Source organism: Trachypithecus francoisi, unplaced genomic scaffold (assembly GCF_009764315.1).
Source record: "Trachypithecus francoisi isolate TF-2019V2 unplaced genomic scaffold, Tfra_2.0 Lachesis_group13, whole genome shotgun sequence".
Lineage (NCBI taxonomy): Eukaryota > Metazoa > Chordata > Mammalia > Primates > Cercopithecidae > Trachypithecus > Trachypithecus francoisi.
This window is the reverse complement of record NW_022681458.1, coordinates 93,991,259-93,997,258: the sequence shown is the minus strand read 5'-3', so window position 1 is coordinate 93,997,258 and position 6,000 is coordinate 93,991,259. Positions and strand designations below refer to the sequence as shown.

The window sequence follows — 6,000 nt, the reverse complement described above, 5'->3', positions numbered from 1 at the left end:
TTGAGGGGTGGGCAAGGTGGGGACGGGGTTGGATGGAATGGTCAAAAAAGGTCTTTCAGAGTTCTTCCAATCCTGAACTAACTCACCTGCACCCTTGGCCCAATCATTTTCACTCCTGAGGGTCTGCAATCTTCGTTTCTACATTCTAGGAAGAAAGGGGTTGGACCCTCCCTCTTTAAGCTGGGTGGGGTCCGAATCCCGTGTTTCTTTCACTTCCTGAGCTGGGCTGGCTGGGTGGGAACAGGCTCCTCGCCGCCTCCCAAGCGCTGGCCACTACCACACAGCCGCCCGTCCGGGCCTCCCTCCAACCTCGTGGCAGAGCCCTGCGGTTTCCCCGCGGAGCCGGGCCCGGGACTGCTCCCTCGCGGGCGGGGCTCACCTGTCCCGGCCCGGCCCCCTCCCGCGCCCCAGGTGGCTCAGGGCGGGGAGGAGCCGCGCCCCGCCCCGCGCGGCCGCAGCCAACGCCGGCCCCAGGCGGGCGCGCTGGGAGCCGGTAACGAGAGCCGGGCGAGGTCGCCGAGAGGCCCGGCGGGGTCGGGCGGCGAGGTGAGCGGGGCCAGCGCAGCAGGCGGGGGCGGTGGTGGGTTCCGGACGGCTCACCCCGCGCCGGAGCGAGTGCGGGGCCGCGCGACTGCGGCGGGAGATGCGCTGCGCCCCTGCCGGGCGCGCAGGGGCAGCCAGGAGCTCGCGGGGCCGCGGCGCAGTGGCGGCGTCGGGGTCTCGTCGCTGCCTCGGGGCGAGCAGCTGCCAGCATCTGGACGGGGCGGGAGCAGGGGGCCGGGGCAAGGCTGGAGCGGTGTGGGTCTGTAATCGTCCAGAGCCTTGTGGAGCCAGTGACTTCGGCAGAGCCGAGGGGAGAGGAGGGACTGGGGGCCAAACTGCTGGAGAGAGCGCGGAGCTGGGGCTGGGGTTCAAGGCCGATCGTGCGGCCAAGAGCGAGCGAGCGAGCTCCAGTGTTTTCCTCTGGGCGCTTCACTCGGGGCCAGCGCGGGTGCAGCAGCTTCCCCTGCCCCGGCTCTTTACTTTTGTTGTTGAATAACCGACCTTACACATTGGTTAGTTACCTGGGGCTTCTCAAAAGCTGGGTCTGGAGGCTGCTCTGACTCCAGGGGGCTTGTGTTGTCAGGCTTCAGGTCTGTATGCCCTGCGGCGTTTGCGGGGAGCTGGTGGGTGGAGGGGTACTGTCCACCTCCCAAAGCCAGGGGATCAGGAGTGGGAAAGTGGGAAAAGTCTAGAATGCTATTTAAATTCCAGTAACTAGCTATATGACCTTGAGCAAGTTACTTAACTGCTCTGAGCCTCAATTCCCTTAAAGTAAAATAGGTATTATTAATATTATAATCATTACAACAGCCTTAGGTTATATGATGTTCATGGAGTACATAGCATACTGCTTGATTTTTCCCCCTTTGTGTTGATGTGGTGATGTGTGTGTTGTGGGTGGGGGCATTCTTTCCCACCCTGGCTTGTTCATGGTGAGGCTTCCTCCAGGATGCCTTACTTGCTGATACCATCCCCAGAGGTCAAGATTAGGGCTGCCAGTGCACAGGCCCTGCAGATGGAGGGGGTGTTGTCAGACTGCCCTCATCATTACCTGTCGTATTTGTCAGAATTGTTTTCTTTGGGTTGGGTTTTGGTCACTTGAAAATTGCCTTATACGATATGAACAGACATTTCTCAAAAGAAGACATCCATACAGCCAACAGACACATGAAAAAATGCTCGTCATCACTCGCCATCAAGAAATGCAAATCAAAACTACAATGAGATACCATCTCACACCAGTTAGAATGGCAATCATTAAGAAGTCAGGAAACAACAGGTGTTGAGAGGATGTGGAGAATAGGAACACTTTTACACTGTTGGTGGGATTGTAAACTAGTTCACCATTATGGAAAACAGTATGGCGATTCCTCAAGGATCTAGAACTAGATGTACCATATGACCCAGCCATCCCACTACTGGGTATATACCCAAAGGATTATAAATTACTCTACTACAAAGACACATGCACACGTATGTTTATTGTGGCACTATTCACAATAGCAAAGACTTGGAATCAACCCAAATGTCATCTGTGACAGACTGGATTAAGAAAATGTGGCACATATACACCATGGAATACTATGCAGCCTCAAAAAGGATGAGTTTGCATCCTTTGTAGGGACATGGATGCAGCTGAAACCATCATTCTTAGCAAACTATCACAAGAAGAAAACCAAACACCGCATGTTCTCACTCATAGGTGGGAAGTGACATGAATCACTTGGACTCGGGAAGGGAACATCACACAGTGGGGCCTATCAGGGGGGGGGGAGGAGGGAGGGATTGCATTGGGAGTTATACATGATATAAACGTCATGCACATGTACCCTAGAACTTAAAGTATAATAAAAAAAAAAAAAAAAAAGAAAATTGCCTTATACTATGTAGAAATTGATGGGGTCACATAAATGAAAAGGTCGAGGATTTTGGCTTAAAGCTATAGCTAGTTCCAGAGGCTCATATAAGGTTCCAGGGCTAGTTCTCTCTTGTGTATATCTTAGCTGTTTTTCTCTCTGTGTTGACTGGTTCTTAGCATGGACGATAAATAGGACTTGCACCTTCAGGCTTATGTGCTCCTTCAGAGAGAGAGACAGAGACAGAGAGGGAGAGAGAGAATCCCATCTTCTCTATCCATATAGCAGTCTCTCTCTTTTTTTCTTTTGAGACGGAGTCTCACTTTGTCACCCAGGCTGGAGTGCAGTGGCATGATCTCTGCTCACTGCATGCAACCTCTACCTCTCAGGTCCAAGCGATTATCCTGCTTCAGCCTCCCAAGTAACTGAAATTACAGGCGTGGGCCACCACGCTGGGCTAATTTTTGTATTTTTAGTAGAGATGGGGTTTCACCATGTTGGCCACACTGGTCTCGAACTCCTGACCTCAAGTGATCTGCCCGTGTTGGCCTCCCAAAGTGCTGGGATTACAGGCATGAGCCACTGCACGGCCCCTTTTAACAATCTTATTGACATACTGGACCAAAGCAGAGCCAAGCCATCTCAGCAGACAGGAAGAGGTTTCCACAACAGGAATGGGCACATGACCCACTGTGATTGATAGACTGGCCCACCTCAGCTGCAAGGGATGTCGGTAGGGGGCGCAATTCCCAATGAGAAGTCTGTCAAAATAGGACATGCTCATTGTACTATCTCTGTCTTTGCTCACCAGCATCTAAAGGTAGTCTGCAGTAGAATGTAGACACCCTGGGGGCCATATTCCGTCAGTCAAGTCTTTATCTAATGCATGGAAGGCATTCTGTGTGTCCATCCTTTCATTCATTGTTTTTTGTTTATTCATTCATTCGACATTTAATAAATGCTCAACATATGCCAGGGCCTCTGCCAAGGGTGAAAATGCTTGCTTTTGAGAAGCTCACAGTCTAGTTGGAAAGATAGATATGTAGATAACATCGTCTAGGACTCATCTATCTGGGGACATAGTGAAGACTCCCCGAAGAAACTGTAGCTGAGCTTTGAATTGAAGATGAGAAGGACAGGTCTAGGAGAAAAAGTTGAGAGATTTTCTAGGCCATGTGGTAGGATTCTGGAGGGACACTTTTTGTTGTAACATTATTTAGGTTACTCTACTGTCTTGCTTAGAACATCTGAAGGTAGGTCGTTCAAAGTGGCCACAGCTCTTGGGTGGCTTCTAGAAAATTATCTTGGTTTTCCAGGGTGACTAGAGCTCCATCATGCCTTCATATGACAACATCCAAAGCAGAAAAAAGAAGGTCAGGGATTGCTGCTTAGTCTTTCCATAGATAACAAAGAACAAATTTTCCCCGAAGTATCCTGTGTCACTGGCCAAAGTGGTCTCATGCTTACCCTGAAACCAGTGATTGGCAAAGGAGAAGAGGGGCCTATGATTGTTTTGCCCAAGCTATTTTCTGGAGCTGTAGTAGGGGCTCACCTACTCTGAGCATCCATGCCCCGTGTCTGAACACAATCAGAATTTTGTTAGCAAGGAGGAAAGTGAGACTGCCTGTTGGGCTGTTATGTAGGCAACCAACTGTGTCTCTCAGAGGTGGAGACAGGTGATGCAAGGTCTGGCATAGATTGGTAATCAGAAGTCCAATACCGTGGGAGACGCCTAGGGTGTGGCTGAGGGGAGGAAAGGAGCTGAGGTTGGAAAAGTAAGTAAAGACAGGACTACCCTGTATTAGATTCTGTGGATGTTACTAAGAAGCATAGTAAATCTTGGTCCTATTCCTCTGCGAGCTTACACTTGAAACCTGGAAAAGCTTTTCTGAGTTTTCCATACTCTCAATAGTAATAGCAACAGTGGCTCACTTTATGGTGGTAATTCTCAAGGGGTGGATTGGGGTGGAGGAGTTTCAAACCCTTTGTAGTTTGAAAAGCCTCACAGATGATTTTTCTGGGCTACCCACTGCCTACCTTCCCTGGTAACTCCCCGTCCCTCTCTTGAGAACACTTACTTGCTCTAAATCATGTCTTTGTTTCAGTATTGTTAACTGTCTTCAAACTAACAGGCTGGGACTTGGTGAAGATGCAATTAATGGTAGATCCTGGACTAGAAAACAATTCTCCTGATGCTAAGTCCAATGAGTGATAGCTTTGATAGTTGCATTTAGTAGGAAACCAGCCTCTATCATGAACTGCTTTGAAATCATTTATCCTATTTTCATCTGAAACATGAAGTGGGTGCTGCACTTTGTTTCTGCTTTATACAGTAGACATTGGTGGACATTGGTGCTGGACTTTTGGAATTAGATTGGGCAACCAGGGATGCTGCTTTTCATGATCCTCTGTCCTCAATATCTAGTTAGCAAAGAAATTGGCAAAAAGACATGGTCAGTAATCCTGGAAGAAAGCAGAAGTGGAGGGCAGCATATTTTCCTATTTTCAGCAACAATACTGCCATGGGCTGGCCAGAATCACTGGAAGAATGTGAGGGAATGAGGTAGAGAGAAATGCCTTGGGCAGTCATTCATTTCACAAATATTTACTGAGCATCTATTGTGTGCCAGACACTGTTCTAGGTGCTGGAGATTGGAGCTTACAGTCTACTGGAAGGAGACATTTATTTATGTTTTGTCTAATAAGTCAGGCAGTGAGAAGTACTGTAATAAAAAATAAAATAGATCTAGACAAGAGTGCAGTCATTAGAAACAAACTGGATATAGTGCTGGAAATCATGGCTTATTCTCTCTTGTTTCCAGCAGAGCAGTATGGTCTAGGCAGGTAGGGTTTTGGGCAAAAAGGACAGGTGTTCACTTGGAAAAAGAGAGTTCCATATTAAATAACTCAATTTTATAGGATTTCTTTTATGCAGAATTTCTTTGGTTGGTTGTTACACCTCACAATGTTCCTAAATATGATTTATAATGACTTACAAAAACATGGTACCAGGTCATGAGAAATAAATGAAGAAATATGAGTAAAGGGAAAATAAGGGTCATTTCTTTCATCATTATGTTCCAGAATTGTTTAGTTTTGGTAGCATGGAAAGGAGAAAAGATGGTGATTACAGATGTGGTGATTCATGCTAAGGGTTCGTTATTTATTTATTTATTTTTATTATTTATTTATTTATTTTGAGACAGAGTCTCACTCTGTCACCCAGGCTGGAGTGCAGTGGCGCGATCTTGGCTCACTGCAAGCTCCACCTCCCGGGTTCACGCCATTCTGCCTCAGCCTCCAAAGTAGCTGGGATTACAGATGCCGGCCAACACGCCCAGCTACTTTTTGTATTTTTAGTAGAGATAGGGTTTCACCGCGTTAACCAGGATATTCTCGATCTCCTGATCTCGTGATCCGCCTGCCTACGCCTCCTCCAGGAGATTTTGAATTTATCTCCTGAATTCAAAGAAAACTAACTTTTTTTTGGGTCAATATAAAGTACACCAAAAGTTAACAGATCAAAAATCCAATTCCAAAGTTAAATAATGTGCTACAGATACAAATTGATGAGAGGTTATGTTTGGACCCATTACTGCCT

General features: G+C 47.6%; 1 protein-coding gene across 6 annotated transcripts in view; it reads left to right on the top strand.

Annotated features, from left to right (window-relative positions):
* Positions 1-211: 211 nt before the first annotated feature.
* Positions 212-6,000, top strand: part of LYPD6B (LY6/PLAUR domain containing 6B) — a 211,450-nt gene continuing 205,661 nt past the window's right edge. For 2 of the 6 annotated variants that reach the window (XM_033231553.1, XM_033231552.1), the window contains exon 1: positions 300-546. The gene's annotated coding sequence lies outside the window, so the exon portion shown is untranslated. Of the gene's footprint in view, positions 547-6,000 lie in introns of all 6 variants that reach the window. The other 4 variants (XM_033231558.1, XM_033231554.1, XM_033231555.1 and 1 more) reach the window with 4 other exon arrangements.